Genomic DNA, 20131 nt, shown 5'->3' on the forward strand with positions numbered 1-20131 from the left:
TAGGGTCCCCAAAGGTATCATCCTGTACATAGGTGCTGATAGGCACATCATCATCTGTAAGGTCAAAAACATTATGTTCAAGAGGATCGTCAAAGGTCCTCTGAAACTTAGTCATAGGCGTAAAAGAAAGTTCCTCCTGAGGCCTCTTGGGGGCAAACCTCTCAGAGTATTCAACAAACTTCTCCAGTCTGTTCATGCACCCCTGAAGCAGAATAGTGGGTTGTGTGTTTAATGTGGGAAACTGGTGCATCCTTGTCGCTGGGATGTGATTTTCCCATAGCAGGACTCACGTCGCGTCTATCGGGTCCAGGGACGGTGGCAGCAGAACTTTCTGCGGTAAGGTCAATGGCCTCCAAAGTGGAGCCTTGGTCATCGCTAATCTCTTCGTCACACTCAGCAGCTGTAGCGGCAGGGGAATTATTCTCAGCATGCAACATACAGTAGCCGCCCACTGCTTCAAACGGCACTCCTTAAGAGTCTTCAGGCCGTAGGAGTTTATAGGCCGTACAGTCCACCTCGTTGGGGTCGAGGGGAAGACAATTGTCGCATCAACAGTGCTCGTCTTTCCACAGGTATTTCACCTTACAATAAGGTCAAAATCTAATTGGATTCCTGTCCATAGCGCAGGATATTGCTTGCGACGACAAACCCAAGGGAACAAAGAGGGGAAAAGGAAAGTAATTCTTGAAAAGAATATGACCACCCTGACCCCACTCCCTCTACTGTAAAGGCCAGCCAGAGGGCAGCGGCGACTGGATCAACAGCCGTCGAAATTCCATTGCCAGCAGTCTTCGGCGGTGCACAGGAATAATCAGCTGTCGAAGGGAGTTGCAATGAGAATAAATGACCAAAAGGTCAAGAGAAATGACAATAACGCAATGTTTATGAAGAGCTCCGCATTAGAGCAAGCAAATAGCTGGGCGGAATAAACTATCTGAGGGACCTCGACACATGAGGGATTTTGGGTACACTACAAGTCACGTTAGGGATAGTGTTACAGGCATGCCTATGTCGACGTCCCCTTTCGATTCTCGAAAGACAAGATGCACTACTCCACGATTACCAATGGATGTGCACAGCATGTGATTCTATGCAGATTAACAAGCATCCGAACTCTTACTTTTCAGAGGGGCATTCAGCTACTCATGGATAAGAACCTAGTAAACTTGCACTTAAGCAATTCAGGAAAAGCATAACCCAACATTTCAATTTAAGAAGAGCAACAGCAATAGACGGTTTAAGCCAGGCTACTTTTCAGAAGTGTAGGATACCATTCTAAGGTAAGCTAACTCTAGCAGACTTAAGAAAGCAATCAGCAGTTTATGCTTTTCAGAGGGACTGTATACAACTCCAGGACATGTAATAACTCCAAGGCTGTTTAGATATGCACTTAGCAAATCAGGGTAATCAAAATCCAATGGAAGGAACAAGTTACTTACCTGTAACTGTTCTCCAGCATGGGTGTGGCATGGATACAAATGCTCATGAATATTCTGGGTCAGGCTGGGAATCCTCAGTAAAAGAAAAAACAGTTTAATATGGTTTATAGGAGCAAGCGTTTGTATACGAAAGTAAAATGTATTTCTTTTACTGAGGATTCCCAGCCTGACCCGGAATATTCATGAGCATGTGTATCCATTTCAGACCCCATGCTGGAGAAGGAACAAGTTACTTACCTGTAACTGTTGTTCTCCAGCATGGGTCTGGCATGGATTCACATGCGAACCCTCCCGCCTGCTCCTCTTGGTTTTATTGCCACTTTACGTGCTACCAATACTGAAGATGGCTTCCTGAGGAAGGGCTTAGGGAGAGGGCAGTCATTGGCTGGGGGCAGTATGACCCAGAGCTCAGTGATTGGTTTATAGGAGAAAGACAGTTTGTAAACAAATCACTGAGCTCTGGGTCATACTGCCCCCAGCCAATGACTACCCTCTCCCTAAACCCCTCCTCAGGCCCCTCCCCAACCAGGCCCCACAGTCAGTAGCCACTGCCTGGGTCATTGGCATTGCCGCAGGCCATGATCCTGAAAAGACTTGACAGCTACAGTTTGGACCCACTGTGGGAGGGACAGCACAGGTGCCCAAGGAAGCAAGGCAATAGTTGGAGTCGCTGCAGTAGGACTACAGGAGGGGCACCGGCAGACACCCCACCACACAAGCCATCTAAGCAGGCGAGGCGGAGGCCTGAGGAAGATGGTGCAATAAATAGGGAAGCAATTCCAACACCACAAACACAGAGCAACCACAGCAAGACCGTGTCGCAGGGCACCACAACAGCACTGTCCACGAAAGTAGAATAAAGCAACAGATTGGCTCCCGGGACCAGGACCAGGACGTCGTCCCTCCTGACACAAGGGCGGCATCTAACGCAGGGCAATACATGTCTATAAATGGTACCCAACTATGGAAAGATATTTGCACAAATATCCCAGTAAACAGATCAGAAAGGACTATGCGTTTCAGGTTTCACGTCGTATTAACAAATCAAATTTATGTCATTAGAAACAACAACTCAGATGATTGGAGGTGGTGTAGATTTTGTAGAGTCGAAGGCATGGTTGAATCATTGCAACATGTTTTACTTGTATGTCCGACATTAAAGTCCACAAGGGTAAAGTATTTAGCAAAATATGTACATGATACTGCCAATGTAAATAGGGACTTCATCTGGACAAGAATGCTACACAATTGTGAAGATAATCTAAATATCAGAGTGGTTACTTACCTGAGGAATGTTTGTGCTCTTTTTTAGATGACGAAAATCCATGCTGTTTTAGTCGTTTTGGTTGTAGCCTGAAATGTCTATAACGTTCTCCTATTAGGAAATGTATATCTAGTATGAATTGAGAAACGGATGGTTTTTTTTCTCTTTTTAACTATTATTAAGTTTTACGCTTGTATCTGTTTTAAATATAAAGTAATGCTTTTAGGTTTTTTTGTAAAGGTTTATATAAACCAAAACAATAATAAAATAATATATATATATATACATACATATATAAAAGATGGTGTCCAAGCTGCTCAAAGTTAAGGATAGCGCTCTGAGTATCGGGGATACCAAGAAAGGGGCTAGATGCAGGGTAGCCCGAGATGCAGGGTAGCCCGAGATCCAGGGATGGAGCTGGGCAACAGTTTGGGGAAGTTGGGGGGAGGGAGTTGGGGTAGGTAGGGAAGGGAGGTAAGAGGAGGGGGCGCGGGAAAGGGTTGGGAGGAGGGACAGGTGGGGGGAGGAGGGACGGTGGGAGAGGAGAGGGAGTGGGAGGGAGAGCGGGCTCATAATCACAAACCACCAGTGAAGAGTGGGGGGGGGATGGAGGTGGCCAGAGAGAAAATTGGATAGGATGAGAGACCTGAGGATAATGACCTGGAATGTCAAGGAACTAAACAATTATATTAAACAGAATAAAGTTATGATGTACCTGAAAAGACAGAAAACAGACTGGCTTTGTTCCAGGAAACTCACCTGACTAAAGAGAAGAACAAGTTACACTCTTACCTGGTAACTTTCTTTCGATGGGATGGTTCGACGACGTATTCCATATCTATGACAGTAATCACCACATCTGTGCTGCTTCGGAAATTCTTTCGGCGTCTAGAGCCAACGTCACCGGATGTTATAAGTAGGACGCACGACCCCCGTAGCCTCAGTTGTAATTTTTTCCCCAGAACGTGTGGCACCAAACCACTGCCGGTATGACCACAGAAAGTCTCGCGGAAACATAAGCTGCAATCGCATAAGAAATTCTGTAGCGGGGCAGGTAGGGAGGGAGCGATATGGAATACGTCGTCGGAACATCCCATCGAAAGAAAGTTACCAGGTAAGAGAGTAACTTGTTCTTCGAGGGGATTGGGTCCTCCGACGTATTCCGTATCTATGACAGACTCCCAAAACAGTACCAACATATGGAGGAGGGAAAAAAAATTTAGAATATAGAAATTTAGAATGCCCAATCAAATTGCAGAGTAAAGGACCGCCTTGCCAAAGGCCAGATCCTGCCCATGGATAGAATCTAGGGAATAGTGTTGTACAAAAGTATGGACCGAAGCCCATGTGGCTGCTTCACAGATGTTACGAATAGGAACACCCCTCTGCAGGGCAGTAGAAGCAGCCATACCCCTACTAGAATGGGCTTGTAAGCCTACCGGAGAGTCCTTACCCGCCAGGCGGTAACATTCAGAAACTGCCAAGATAATCCATCTAGACAAAGTCTGTTTAGTCACAGCTTGTCCCAAACACCTTCCAGCGTAACTAATAAAGAGCTGATCGTCCACTCTGACCCGGGACATGTGTGAAATTTAGAAACTTAAAGCTCTCCTAGGATCCAACCTATGGAGTCTCTCCTCTTCCTTACCAGGATGTGGAGGAGGATACAATGCCCGAAGAACAACCTTCTGGCTTAAATGAAATTCCGCGACCATCTTCGGAAGAAAGGAAGGACGAAGGACAACCCTGTCCTTATGAAACACAGTGAAGGGTGGTTTAACTGAAAGTGCCTGCAACTCACTCACTCTGCGAGCGGAAGTGACCGCAACTAAATACACCGTTTTAAGGGTTAACATCCTCAAAGGACAAGAATGTAAAGACTCAAATGGAGCACCCATAAGGAATTTCAGAACAAGGTTCAAATCCCAACCAGGCACCTGGAAAGGTGACGGCGGAAACACATTAGTGAGTCCTTTGAGAAACTGAGAAATTAATGGAAATTTGAAATAGGAACACTCCTCAAACGAGCGCTTAAATATAGACAGCGCCGCCAGGTAACCTTTAACAGTACTGTAACGCTCACCTGGTATACACGGGGGTGTCACTCAGTCTATTCCGACCTCTTACGACCTCGAACCCTTCCCTGGAGGCTATTCGACTGGAGACTGGGCCTGAAACACAGGATTGGTAGAGTTTAACTCCCTATTGTCTGTGTGCTTGAACCACTTCTTCCCCCGGGGTCCAACCCTTCCCTTTGATCCACAGCTCACCTTGTTTTCTTGGATAGTGTGCTCTCTGTCCTACCTTCAGCGCAAGGGCGCGTTGATTGATGTGGACTCGTTGCTGCCTAGTTACTTCACTGGCAAGAGTCCGACAGGTAAGTATAATGAGTCTTTTGAACAGTTCTCTAACTTCGTTCCTTTCCTTCCTTAGATGATGGCCGGCGTCCGGGGATGGCGGCGTGCTGCTGAGATGAGTAGCACTGAAGGTGAGTGAGAGCGCGATGCACCCCTTTCGTATTTGCATTGAACTGAGTTCTTTTTCTGTGTCTTTTAGGTCCGCGACATTTCAGCATGGATGCTGGTTATGAAGAACAAATGCAGTGGGTAAGCGCGGTATGCGGCACCTCTAGATGTTTCCACGCTAACCTTGAGTGTCTTTTCCCTCTTGCAGATGGATGAGAAGTTCCGGAGACAGAGTTCCCCCAGAGCGGCTGGGATTCAGGTAAGCGTGTGAAGCTCGTACAGTATTTAAAAATAAGCAAAGATTTGCAGAATGCTTACTAATGCCTTTTTTCTGTTCTTTTCCCTTTTCCTTAGGAAGCGGCGTGCCGGGATGGGAATGACACCGCCGAAGATGCCCGCAGAACAGAAGGAGCGATGACTGATGGGCAGAAGCGCCGCAACGTAAGGCTGTACCCAATGGTGGTCTTGTTCTTGCAGGAGATGAGCGCAGAAGAAAGATGCAGGCCTACTGGAGACAGATCCGAACACAGCGAGTGTCACGCTGCAGGTGCAGAAAACGCAAAGCATGTTTCTCAGCCTGGGTGTGGCTTAAATAGTGTCTGGGTATCCTAGGTGCCTCTGGGCTGAACCACACCCAAAAGGCTAGACCGCACATGCAGTTCTGGGAACCGAAATATGTGGGGGCATCCATCATGTCCCCATCAATGCACTACAAGTGAAATCCCCAATGTTATCCTATGGGAGTGAGTGAGTCTGATGCCACAAGCGCCAAGTCTGACTCCAAGTGGGTCTTTGGAGGGATGGAGAGGCCCTTGAGGGCCATGTAGGTGATTGTGGCCTGGCTCCAACCTGACATCTTGGAGGGCTGGGGACATCAGGGGCAGGAATATGACAAGTACCCATTTGCAGGCCCCTGAGGGCCAACGAAAGCAAAAAAGACAGAACCACAGGAATGTCACATGAAAAAGGATCCACATTCTGAACCCTGCACCAGTCGCAGAACTTTCTTCAATGGCAACGGTACAAGGACGTAGTCACCGGCCGTCTGGCCGAAAGCAACACCTCCATCACGTCTTCAGGGAGGTCCCAATCCTTGTACCTCAACCTTTCAGAAGCCAAGTGTGAAGGTTGAGGGACCTGACCTCTGGATGGAGAACCTGACCCCCCCCCTCCCGTGAGAGCAGATCGTCTCGGTAGGGAAGACGACGTGGAGAGCAGATGGAAAAGTCGAGAAGGTCTGGGTACCATGTCCTCCGGGCCCATGCCAGAGCAATGAGGATCATGCGGGAACCAAACCGCCGTAGCCTCCGCAGCACTTGCAGGATGACGGGGACAGGAGGAAACACTTATAGCAGTGGGAAGGACCACTCCACCATGAACGCATCTCCTAAGGCTCCTTTTGGAGGAAATTCCCGCAAGCAGAACCTTTCGCACTTCCGGTTGACACTGGAGGCAAAGAGATCCACCTGAGGGGTCCCCCAACAGGCGAAGTTCTCCAGGAAAATCTCCTGAGCCAGCTCCCACTCGTGAGAGATCGCGCTCGGTCTGATCAGAGCGTCCACCATCTCGTTTTCGTCTCCGGCCAGATGAACTGCCGAGATCGAAACTTCCTGCTGGATGGCCCAGAACCCGATCTGCATCACCTCCCTGCCACTGTGTTGTCCGTCAGAATCAGGACATTCTTCCCTCGCACAGTCGGCAGAAAAGCCTTCAGGGCAAGCCTGACGGCACGCAGCTCCAACAGATTGATATGGAGTCTGGACTCCAACGGAGACCGACGACTGCTGACTGTCAACTCGTTGGCATGAGCTCCCCATCCCGGAAGGTATGCTCTGTCACGATAGTCACCTCCGGCCAGGGCAGCCAAAATGGAGCCCCCCTCATGAGATTGCCTTCGACGGCCCACCACAGAAGGTCCTGGGCGACCCAGGGAGGCACCTGAACGAGGTCCGACATCCTGCCGGAGGACTGTGACCACTGGAGCTTGAGGGCCCATTGCAGAGATCTCATTCGCAACCTGGCCTCTGGCACCAGAAGACTGCAGGATGCCATGAGGCCGAGCAAACTCAAGAACTCGAACGCCGGGAGAGTCTGGGCAAGTTGAAACTTGTGCACCAACTGCTGAATGTGAAGAGCCCTCACCTGGGGAGGGAAACCCTGCCCCAGGGATGTGTCAAGCACTGCTCCGATGTACTGGAGCCGCTGTGTTGGCGTCAAGTGGGACTTCTTTAAGTTGAGGGAGAAGCCCAGCTTGTGAAGGTGACGGACAGATCATCCAGGACCTGCTCGGGTGAGCACACCCTGATCAACTAATCGTCCAGGTAGGGGTAGACGTGAATCCCCCCTTTCCTGAGATACGCTGCCACCACCACCATGAGCTTGGTGAAGACCCTCGGGCGGAGGTCAATTCGAACGGCAGGACCCGAAACTGAAAGTGCGAGTCGCCATCCGCGAACCTCAGGTATTTCTTGTGCTTTGGATGGATCGGCACATGAAAATAAGCATCCTTGAGGTCGAGAGACACCAACCAGTCCTGAAGTTGAAGGGCCTGGAGGACTTGAGAAAGAGTAACCATCTTGAACTTGTCGTTCTCGAGGATCTAGTTCAAACCGCGCAAATCCATGAGGGGTCTCAATCCCCTGTCTTTCTTCGAAATCAAAAAGTAAGGGGAATACCATCCCTTGTTCCTCTCCGCTACAGGCACAAGTTCTATGGCGCCTTTCTCCAGCAGGGATTGAATTTCCTGCGCAAGGAGCGGGTCCGGACTCGTCAAAGAGAGATTCCTTGGTGGATTGTTGTGAGGCATCTGCCGGAAAGGAAGACAGTAACCGTGGGCTATGATCTCCAGAACCCACACATCTGAAGTAATGGCACGCCACTCTACAAGATGCTGCGCCAGCCTTCCCCCGACCGGCGAACCATGGGACATGGCCTCATGACTGAGCTGAAGCGGCTGCGGCAGTGCCTGAGGCCAAAAAGGCAACTGCCCGAGCAGCCTTGCCACCTCGAGTACCCTGTTTTCCACCTCTGGCACTCCTACGGTGGCCCCTTTGACTAACAGCTCCCCTCGATTTACTAAAGGACGAGTAATATCGAAAGGAAATTCCCTTCCATTGTTGTCCCCTAGGACGAAAAGGTGGAGGTTGGCGAACTGCAGCGCCCAACGACTTCGCTGCAGTTTTGAAGATCTGCAACCTCTCAAGGCTCTCATCAGCCTTGCTGCCAAAAAGATGTTCACCATCAAAGGGCATGCTGAGGAGCCTAGCTTGCACATCAGGCCCGACTTCCGCAACCACGCAAACCTGCGTTTCACGGTGCTCGCCGCCATGGACCGGCTGACACAATCAACCATGTCCAGACGCGACTGAACGGGCTCACACATGGCGTCCTTGCCATCCTGCATGATAGCAAGAAAACCATCCCGTTCCTCCCCTTCGGGAATATGATCGGCCGCTAGGGAAATACAGTTCCACAGAGTGTGCATGAAACGAGACAAGGCACAAACGGAGTTGGCAGCCTGAAGTGCCATACCCCCAGAAGAAAAGACCTTCGCCCAGCCGTCAAAACATTTGTCGTCCCTATCAGGAGGGATGGTAGGGTACGACGCCTGCTTTGCGGGGGCCGTAGCCGCCTGCACCACCAAACTCTCCGGAGTGGGGTGCGTGGTCAAGTAGCAGGGGTCGCCACTGGCCAGGCGATATTTCTTCGGCAAGGATATGCTCACTGTCGGGAGACTCTCCGGAGAAGGCCAAGCCACAGCCACCCTTCTCTGCAAGGCCATATGGAATGGCAGTACCGGGTCAGTTGGTGGACAATGGTTGAGGATAGTCAGATCATCCTGCAGAAAATCCCCGGGGGGGGGGCAGACCCAGGTAATCCGTGACCCTCGACATCAGGTGCCGGGCTCAGGCCTACCAAACTCCACCTCCGGAGAGGTGTCCAGCCCACTGGCGTCATGCAACGACTGGCGCAGGTCCTCAAGTTAGCTATGACCAGAAAGGAAGCCATCAGGAACCTCTGCAGGAACCTCACCTTCCTCAGACTCCTCATCCACCTCAGAAATATAATCCAAAGGCTGGAAAGAGGGTACAGAAAAAGGAAAAAAGACATGTTTAGCCTTGGCCAGAGCCTTTCACGGGGGTTCCACCATGCCACAGGGTATCCCCGACAAAGCTGCCTCGAAAGGTGTCGACGGCATCGACGTCGAGCGCAGCGCCAACAGCTTTGGCGTTGTCGACACAGGCTTCGAGGACGGAGCCCAGAGCCTGTCTCTTGACAGCCTTGGCGCCAATGGTGTCGACGATTTCCTCAGAGGCACTGCCTCGAGAGAGTTTGTTGTCTGACTGGGACCTCGAAGGCGCCCGGTGGTCACGACGACTGCTCGAGCCCGAAGGCGGACGAGCGGTGTCTCTAGTACGACCGCAGTCCTCAGACGGCTCAGGACCGGAGCCCTGCGATTGAAAAATCGCCAACATCTCCTTTCGGAAGGAATCCCATTCATCAGGAGTGGAATGCTTGTTGGGACAAGCAACCCGCCGACGGGCGGAGTCCTTGGATGAGGACGGGGAAAGCGACCTGTGACAGCGCTTCCTGGAATGCCTCGAAGAGGCAGAGGACTGGCGGGACTTACTCCTAGGCCGAGAACCCCCGGACTCACAACGACGATGCAGAGAGTCGTCCCTTGAATCATCTGTCGAAAGACCAGTGGAACGCGACTTCCGGGCTTGGCCACCTTACCGACCAACAGCTTCTTACACTCCCGCAAGGTCTTCGATGTGAGCGACTGGAAGTCGCCACAGTCATCTGTATCATGGTCCTTCCCGAGGCACCAGAGGCAAGCGTCGTGCGTGTCTGTCAGCGACATCCTGGACCCGCACACCTGACATTTCTTAAACCCGGATCGTGGGGTGGAAGAAGCCAAAGACGACATACAATATTCAATGAAGAAAACAGGTTCGAAGAACCGAAAGAACAGGATTCAGTAGAATCGAGGCGCGCCGAGATCTCCGAAGCGAACACGTTCGTGGAAAAAACAGAACTGAGGCTATGGGCGTTGTGCGTCCTACTTCTAACATCCGGTGGCGTCGGCTCGACGGAGGCCCTCGAGGACGGCGTATCGACGCCATTGACGCAGACACCGAAAGATTTTCAGAAGCAGCACAGCTGTGGTGATTACTGTCATAGATAAAGAATACGTCAGAGGACCCAATCCCCTCGAAGCTAGGGGTGGTATCTAAGAAGTGGCAGGGCACTACCCTAGGAGCAGCGTACTCAGCATATGCCAGAGGGGTTATAACATGGATAGCACCACACGTCCCGTTTAAGTTGTTACAGTCCACCATAACTATAGATGGGGGAATGCTGTTAATGAGAGGGATGGTGGAAGATAAGGAAGTAAGTATCATTAATATGTATGTCCGAATCAAGATACCACTGTTTATTTCAAAAGCCTATATACCAAGATCTGCCCATATATGGGTGGGGCAGTGATTTAGGGAGGGGACTAATTGCACTCTAGACCAGACACTACACACATCAGATGATAAGGTTGGGAGGCCCACCCCGGTGGTGAGGGCATTAGACACCATACTGAAGGATTTTCAGTTAGTGGATGTGTGGACGATGCACCACCCACAAGATTGGGAATATTCACACTACTCCGCTCCACAAAACCTGTATACCAGGTTAGACTACATATTTACATGAAAAGAACTGGGTGGGAAAATGATGCAGGCGGAATACAAGGCCATGGTCCTTTCAGACCATGCACCATTGAAGGTAACATGGCAGCACTCACCGCCTAGAGCGTGGATTTCGACCTGGCGGTTGAGGGTGGAATCGTTGAAGGATACAGTGTTCAGGGAGTAACTGAGAACAGAAATAAAGGAATATTTTAAGAACAATATTGGCAGTGTGGAATCAGCGGGGACACTCTGGGAAGCATTTAAGGTGGTGGTGAGAGGGATTGCAATATTAAAGTCACAAGATTTACAGGGAGGTATACGGGAATTGCAGGCTGCAGAGAAGAAATTGGAATCTAACATGCGAGATAGCACGAGAGCCACGGGGGGTTGCGAGATCACACGTCAATTGCAAGGAGAATGTAGGGACCATTGGGAGAGACTATGTTATCTGAACTATAAGAAATATGTTGAAAGGCAGCACGCAGAAGGGGAAAAACAGGGTAGGCTCCTTGACTGGCTGTATAGAAGTGAACACCCCAGACAACCGATAAGGGAAGTGAAAGGAGAGGATGGTCAGATAAGGGATACCCAAGAGGGTGCCAATGAGCGTTTCCTTGAATATTATCAGAGCTATATGCAGAAGTTATAGATAGGTAGGAGAGAAGGTATACAGGGAGCTTTGACAGAGATTACACTTCCTAAACTCGAAGCTGCAGAAAGAGAAAATTTAGAGGCCCCAATCACGATTGAGGAGCTAGAACAATTCATCAAGCTCCTGCCTACCAGTAAGGCCCCAGAGGCAGACGGGCTCCCCAGGGAGTTCTACAAAACATATAGCAAGGACCTACTCCCCCCCACTGCTGACAATGCTGAATGAAGCATTTAATACGGGCACATTGCCGGGATCCCTTAAGGAGGCAAGTATCATTCCACTACTTATGCCAGATATACTGAGCATGGACTGTGGGTCTTATAGACCGCTCTCCATGCTCAATCAGGATAGTAAAATACTTACTGCGGTGATGGCAAATAGACTGCGGCCGATCATAAATAAACGTATTCATCCGGATCAGACTGGGTATGTCCCACATAGGAAAATCTCAGACAACCTGAGAAGACTCCATCATATCATTGAATGTACAGAAGGAAGCTCTCAGGAGATAGCAATAATTTAACTAGATGCAGCGAAAGCTTTCGACTAGGTCAAATGGCCCTGGCTGTTGGTGGTTTTGAAGTAGTATGGCATTGGGCCCACTTACCTGAAGTGGGTGCAGCTGCTATATAGCAAACCAATGGCGAGAGTGAAGACAGGAGCGACCATCTCAGAATAATGGTAACTAGGGAGAGGCACGAGACTGGGATGTCCATGGTCCCAGATGCTTTTCATTTTGGCGCTGGAGCCTTTAGCAGCGTACTTAAGGCAGCAATATGGGGAGGTAGGAATCACCACTAAGGGTGGGCAACATCTTATTATCGATGTATGCAGATGACATGATATACCTGAAGTATCCAGTGGAAAATCTAGAATACATCCTGGAGGTTACGAAGAGGTATGCAACGCTGTCTGGCATAACAGTTAACCCTAAATAAATCAAGCATATCCCCCCTGGGCAGGTATGTAGGAATGCCACAACAAGAATTGCTGGTACTACAAATAAAGTGGGAGACTAGGACGTTTAGATATCTTGGAGTAGATATATATCATAAGGTCACGGAGGAACATGAACAGAATACAGAGAAAGCAGTGACTAGAATCAAGAATAGCATGGCTTTTTGGGCCAAGCTACCCCGGACCATGATGGGGAGGGCAACACTGCTGAAGATGGTGGTGCTACCTAAGCTGTTCCACTACTTTGGGAGCATACCGTATATGATACCCAAAAGATTCTTTATCAAGTCACAGAGCATGTGTAGAGGGGTTATATGGCACAATTCCAGGAATAGAATAGCGCTATGGAAGCTCCAAAACCCGTATGAACAAAGGGGCATTAGACTGCCCAATTCGAAGAATATTATGTGGCCAGTAAACTACAATATGTGACGAGGAGGTTGTCAGACGACCCTACATCAGAGTCCAAATTGTTGAGAGCTGAAAGTGTCCCCTATTCTTTGAAGGAGTGGATGTGGGTGCCAGAGGCACAGCAGGAGGGAAGGACGAGATTTTTAGACCTAGAGGCGAAAATGTGGCAGACAGTGTCAGCTATTGGGGAACCCGCACCCGCCACAGATGCTGCTAGTGGCACTAAGGGGAGTAAATGGGCAAATGAGGGAGCACATAAGGAGACAATGGGAACCGCATGGTTTGGCGACCTTGGGAGATGTCTGGCGGGAGGGGAAAGCAATAGTTTGATGCACTGGTGGAGGACTCCGGATTACATCAAGGACAATATATTACATATGTCGGGTTGCTGAAAAGTATAAGAGGGACATGGTCTGAAGTGGTGCTGACCCTACAGCCCGAGGCTGCAGTAGAAACATTACATGATGTATGGTAAGGGGGCCACAAGGTCTCATGGATATATGACCTGCTGATGTCCAAAGTGGGGAAGGAGGTGGTCCAGACAAGATGGGACTCGGAGGAGGTGGGCGAAGCGATGGGAAATGGGGCAAGGATTAGAGTACAAGGGTATCATAAGAAAGTATCAAGAAATGCGAGGTTACAACAGATAGTTATATATGACTCGGAGCATATTTGACCCCTAAGATCATCGCAAAGTTTGAAAGAGCTGGGAAACACAGGTGCCCTGAAATGCGGGGAATAGAACACAGGGATGGTACACATGTTCTGGGCAGGCCCTCCGATAAAGAGATTCTGGAGTGATGCGGCTCATTTCTTGAAGGATAAAGATATAAACCTGGATGTCAACTCCCCATGGGCATGCATGCTGGGGGGATTCCCCAGGCCACGTAAACTTAAACAGGTTAGCAAACTCAAGGACCAGGCATGCATGCATACATACATACTGGTCAAACGCAGGATAGCTATGTTTTGGAAGGCAAACAGAAGGCCAAACGTGGAGGCAGAACCTCCAAAAATGGGCAGATGCTGAAACAACAGAGTGGAATGAGGCAGTGCTCAGAGGGGGAGAGGAAGAAGAACAAGCTACTTACCAACTGGTAACGTTCTTTCGACTGGATGTTCCTCCAACGTATTCCACATCTTTGACATGTAATGTCCACAGCTGTGCACTTCGGAAACTTTTTCAGCAGAGGGCGTCCTCCGTCAATGACATTGAGTCGATGCCCCTCTAAGGCCTCAGTCTAGGGCGACGTAACCGGATATTATAAATAGGACGCACGGCATCCGTAGCCTCAGTTTTAAGTTTTTTCCCTTTGAACGTGTGGCACCAGTCTCATGCATGCTTGACTGCACATAGCCTTGCGGAAACGTAAGCTGCAATCGCATAGGAAATTCTTCAGAGGGGCAGGCTGGGAGGGCAATGTTGGAGGAACATCCAGTCGAAAGAAGATTACCAGTTGGTAAGTAACTTGTTCTTCGAACGGATTGTGTCCTCCAATGTATTCCACATCTTTGACAGACTCCCAAAGCAGTACCAGTAAATGGAGGAGGGAAAAGAATGAGTACCCAATCAGATTGCGGAATAAAGAACTGCCTTTCCAAAGGTCATATCCTGACCAGGGATTGTATCCAGGGAGTAATGTTTAACAACGGTGTAGATTGAAGCCCATGTGGCTGCATCATAAATATTCCTAATAGGAACCCCCTGCTGTAGGGCGGTGGAAGTAGCCACGCCCCTAGTGGAATGAGCTAGCAACCCTTCAGGAGGGTCATCCTCCAATCGGTAACACTTTGTAACGTTGAGGACAATCCACCTGGACAAGGTCTGTTTGTTAACAGCCTGGCACAATCGTTGTCCAGCATATCCTACAAAGACTTGATCATCCACTCTGACCCTGAACATCCTAGAAATGTAAATGCTCAAAGCTCTCCAAGGATCCAACCAATTGAGTCGCTCCTCTTCCTTACCTGGATTAGGAGGGTAGAAAGATGGAAGAACCACCCTTTGACTCAAATAAAATTCAGATTCTACCTTGAGTAGAAAGGAGGGACGTACTCAGTACAACCCTGTCTTTGTGACACACAGTAAAGGGTGGTTGAGATTAAAGTGCCTGCAATTCACTCACTCTGCAAGCAGAAGTAACCGCAACCAAGAACAGTCTTGAAGGGCAATAATCTCAAAGGACAAGAGTGCAAAGGTTCAAACGGAGCACCCATGAGAAATTTCAAAACCAAATTCAAATCCAACACTGGCACCTGGAAAGGGGACGGCGGAAACACATTAGTCCTTTAAGAAATTGAGTAATCAAAAGGAATCTTAAAGTAAGAACATTCTTCAGACGAGCGCTTAAAGATGTACGGTGCCGGCAGGTAACCCTTAATGGTAACCACTTGAAAGCCCCTGTAGGCCAAAGAAATAAAGACAAAACCATAGGAATGGAGCACTGAAAAGGATCAACATTGTGACCTCTGCATCAGTCGCAGAACTTATGCCAACGGTACAGGGATTTTATTGCAGGCCGCCTGGCCGAAAGCAACACCATCACGTCATCCGGGAGGTCCCAATCCTTATACCTCAACGTTTCAGATAACAAGCGTGAAGGTTGAGAGTCTTGACCTCTGGATGGAGACTCTGGGCATGTTGAAACTTGTCCATGTTCAGCAGAAACCTGTGCAGTTCCCTTAGGGACCACTGCAAAAGATTTAGGACTACAGGTGGTTGGCAGTAAACCCAATTGGTAGCAGTCTGTACCACCCAGATTTACCTCGTAGCTGTGGCTGAGCAGTCGGACTTCTCTCAAGATGAGTTAGGCAGTATGCAGAGTATACACAATAGGTACAGAGACACCGTAGTACAAGCAAACACTGACCAGAGCTTTGGTGTAAAAGTATATAATTATTTATTTAAAGACACTTGTAAATTACACTAGCAGAAAAAGAAGTAAATTCAACAGACAGTCACTATTACTAGATGTACATCCCTTATTAGACAAGTCTTAGTTAACACCACTTGTTTCCAGACAGAGGTGAGCGCTTAACTAAAGATGGCACTCCAATAAGTTAAGAAAAAGGGAGGGAAAAGGCAGAAATTAGGAAAAGCACACAACACAATACTTTAGAAGCACCCAGCAAGGCAGGAAAGTCAAAGTCTACTTGTGAGCAAAAAGTTCAGAGGCCAGGATCCCTCTTGGGGAGAACAGAGCACCAATGCGCCCAAGATCACACAGTTTAAAAGTCTTGAAGTCTTGCAGGAAGTTCAGAAAAGAATTTAGTAAGCTCCAAAAAGTTCAGTTAGCCAGCCTAGGGCCAACTCAAGTGGTAAGTGGAGGCTTTAAGAGTCACTCCACACAGACTGTTGCGAGGGAGGCCAGGCGGACACAATACCTTCAAAGTGGAGAGGATCCTCCAGCGGGGCAGTTGTTCCTGGCACCAAGTGCAAGTCACGGCGTCGTCCAGAGGAAGAGATGGTCTCGACGTGGAGGAAAGCTGAAGGTCGTTGCACTGCCAGGGAAGAAAACAGCCGCGGAGTTCTCCGGTTAAAAGGTATGACCCTTTTATTCACGATAGTGGAAAAACCGTGGTATCCCGGTTGCCGGGGTGCTTGGCACAGACAAGGCGGCCACGAGATGATCCGGGAAGGCGAAATGACGGGCAAACTGGTTATCCCCACCAGTCAAAGGAAGACGACTCTCCGGGCTGGAGATCTCCTCCGTCGTCGGGAAAAGTGGTGAGACGGTTCAGCAGGGCTCCACCGGTAGTGTCGTCGTTGCAGGTCGGCTCAGCTTCTCCCTCTTCGGATTCTTTAGTTCCTGTGGCGACTTCTGAAGTTCCAGTCCCCAAAGCCCTGCTTTTATGCAGCAAAACCCCATTCATTCAGCCTAGCTGTCAATCAAACATGCTAAGTGGTGAGCCGGGCGGCTCACCACTTGGGCCAATCACACAAGAGTGCGACTTGAGTTGAGGCAACTCAGTCCAGGGTGCCTAAACCCCCTCCGACACCCCCTGTGGTAACCAGACAGAGTGGCACCACTTTTGGAGGCTTCTGTGGAGAAGCCCGCCAAAAAGTGGAACAAAGGGCCCGACTTGGGTTGGAGTCACAGAATCGAACACAAACGCCATTTTGGAACCGAGTTTCGGCAAAAAATACCAACCGGTGATTTTATATTAATTTAATAAACCGGCGGTGTGTTCGAGGCTATATTAAAAAGTGGTAGCCTCGAAAAAAATGGGAAATCCCATAGGAAAATATTCGCAGTCTAATATAAAAAGTAGTATCCACTGCCACCAGCCAAAACTCGATCAGGGGGGACGGAGACGTGCCCCCTCGAACAACAGACCCCGGGGCAATCGAATTGCCCCGACCAGTACGTCCACAATATGATGGTTTGTACTGGTTTCTGTTCATAATTTGGGACTAGTAAAGCCAATGGTGACTTTACATGCCCTGGGAGACAGTCAGTCCCAGGGTATGGAGTCTGTTTGGGGGTCACTTTGAGACCCCTGGATTACTGCACTGAGGGTGCTGAGTAACCCACATACCAAAAACACATGAAGCCCTATGGGGTAAAGGACCCCATAGCCCATAAAACGCATTCAAAGTCAAAGGAACACCTCAAATCATGTCTAAGAGTGGGAGTAAAAGAGTCTCACTCTTAGTAGGAGAGAAAAAAAATAAACCCCAAAAATCCAGCAAAGCTGCTGGGGGACTCACTAGGTTTGGGAAATAAGCCTTAACAGAGAATTCTCCCTAACAGTCCACCATCTGCACACTGTGATGGGCCCTCACCTTGGGAGGTGAGCACTTCACAAGGATGTGTCTAACACAGCCCCGATGTACTGTAGCTGTTGGGAAGGTGTCAGATGCGACTTCTTGAAATTCAGGGAGAAGCCCAGCCTGTGGAGGGTGGGGCAGGTGGGACCGAGAACGTGCCCGGGTCGGGGTCGGCCTGTCATCCAGGTAGGGGTAGACATGAGTCCCCCCTCCATCGCCTGAGGTATGCTGCCACCACCACCATTAGCTTGGTGAAGACCCTTGGGGCGGAGGTCAATCCGAATGGCAGGACCCGAAACAAAGTGCAACTCACCAGCCGCAAACATCAGGTACTCTGTGGTTGGGATGATCGGTACATGAAAGTATGCATCCTGTAGGTCCAGAGACACCAACCAATCCAGAAGTTGGAGGGCCTGGAGGCCTTGAGAAAGAGTAACCATCTTGAACTTGTCCTTCCTGAGAAGTTTGTTCAACCAACGCAAGTCCGTGATGGGTCTCAATCCCCAGTCTTTCTTCAGGATCAAAAAATAATGGTAATACCATCCTTGTTCCTCTCCGCTACAGGGACCAGTTATATAGCGCCTTTCTTCAGCAGGGTTAGGATTTCCTGCGCAAGGAGCAGATCCAGAAGCTTCAAAGTTTCCCTGGTGGATTGTCGTGAGGCCGCTGAAGGAAGGGAAGGCAGTAGCTGTGGGCTATGGTATCCAGCACCCACACATCTGAAGTAATGGCACGCCACTCTTCGAGATGCTGAGACATCCTGCCCCAACCGGCAAACCATGGGACATGGCTTCATTACTGTTTGGAAGCGGCTGCGGCAGTGCTTGAAGGTAAAGAGGCAGCTGCCTGAGTAGCTTTGGCACCACTATTTCCCCGACCACCACGAGTACTTTTTCGCTGTCCCCTTTGACTGGCGGCCCCTCTCGTTCTGCCAAAGGAGTAGTAACGAAAAATAACCTCCCCTTCATTGCTGTCCCCAAGGACGAAAAGGCGGAGGTTGAAGTACAGTTGCACTTAAAGATTTAGCCGCAGCTTTCAAGGTTTGCAACCTCTCAAGGCTCTTGTCAGCCTTGCTGCCAAACAAATGTGCACCATCAAAGGGCATGTTCAGAAGACGGGCCTGCACATCCGGAGCAAAACAAGACTTCTGCAACCACACAAATCTGCGTATAATGGTGCGCGCAGCCATGGATCGGCTATAAGGGTCGCTGAATCCAAACCCAACTGAAGGGATCCGCACATGGCATTCTTGCCGTCTTGCATGAGAGCAAGGAACCCATCCCTTTCTTCCCCCTCAGGAATATGCTCAGCCACTAAAGAAACAGTTCCACAGAGTGGGTGAGAACCTTGCCAAGGCACAAGTGGAGTTGGCCGATTCCAAGGCCATTCCCCCAGCAGAAAATACCTTCCGAGCCCTACTGTCGAAGCGCTGGTCGTCCCCATCAGGAGGGATGGTAGGGTACGCCGCCTGAATCACCAAACTCCCGGGAGTGGAGTGAGTAGATAAATATCTGGGGTCGCTAACGGAAGGGCGGTACTTTGTCAAAGATTTATTAACAGCCAGAAGATATTCCGGGGACTGCCAAGCAGCTGCCACCCTTTTCAGTAAGGTGAGATGAAACGGCAACACCGGATCAGAAGATGGACCTTGATCGAAGATATCCGTTAGATCATCCTGTACAAAGTCTTCAGGAGCACTGGACCAGCCCAGGTACTCAGAGGCCCTAGCCATGAGCCTCCTGTATGAAGACAGGGATGAGCCCCAGGCTCAGGCCTACAAAATTCCAATTCCGGAGAAGTGTCCAACCCACTGGCGTCATGAAAGGTTTGCCTCAACTCCTCCAATTGACTGTCTCCAGAAAAAACTGGAGTCACATCAAGTTCACCAGGGTCCACAAAATCAGACCTTTCTTCCTCTTCATAAATATCATCCAGAGGGAGTTGAAACCCAGGCTTGGGGACAGAAGAGAGCCTGGAGTCCAAGACAGGCCTCACAGACTTCCCAGTAGCCTTCCTTTGAGGATCAATGAGATCTGGGTTCTCCACAGGCAAATTGCGAGCAAAAACACCCAAAGGCGCTGAGGGTGCTGGAGGCTTCGACACCGAGAGCGTCGACAACCTCGATGTCGTGAGCGCCGAAGGCTTCGGCGTCAACGTTGGTGCCGATGGCGCCGTGGGCTGATAAGATGGCAAAGCATCAACGTCTGAGTCGGACGGAAGTGGTGCCGACCAAGTCGACACCGGCTTTGAGCCCTTATTAGGTTGCAATGGTCTCTTTGGAGACAAGGACCGAGACCTGGAGGCATATCTCTTGCGACTGTCCTGAGCCTTGTCCAAACGGGACCTCAAAGGTTCCCGGTGCGAGCCACATCGCAGGACCCGAGCCCGAAGGTGTGCGAGCCACGGTATGAGAGCGATCCTTGCCGGCTTCGTTAGAAGGTGCAACCGGAACCGTGCCCTGCAATTGGTTTATCGCCAACATCTGCTC

This window comes from Ambystoma mexicanum, chromosome 1p (genome assembly GCF_040938575.1).
Source record: "Ambystoma mexicanum isolate Mex_15411 chromosome 1p, UKY_AmexF1_1, whole genome shotgun sequence".
NCBI lineage: Eukaryota > Metazoa > Chordata > Amphibia > Caudata > Ambystomatidae > Ambystoma > Ambystoma mexicanum.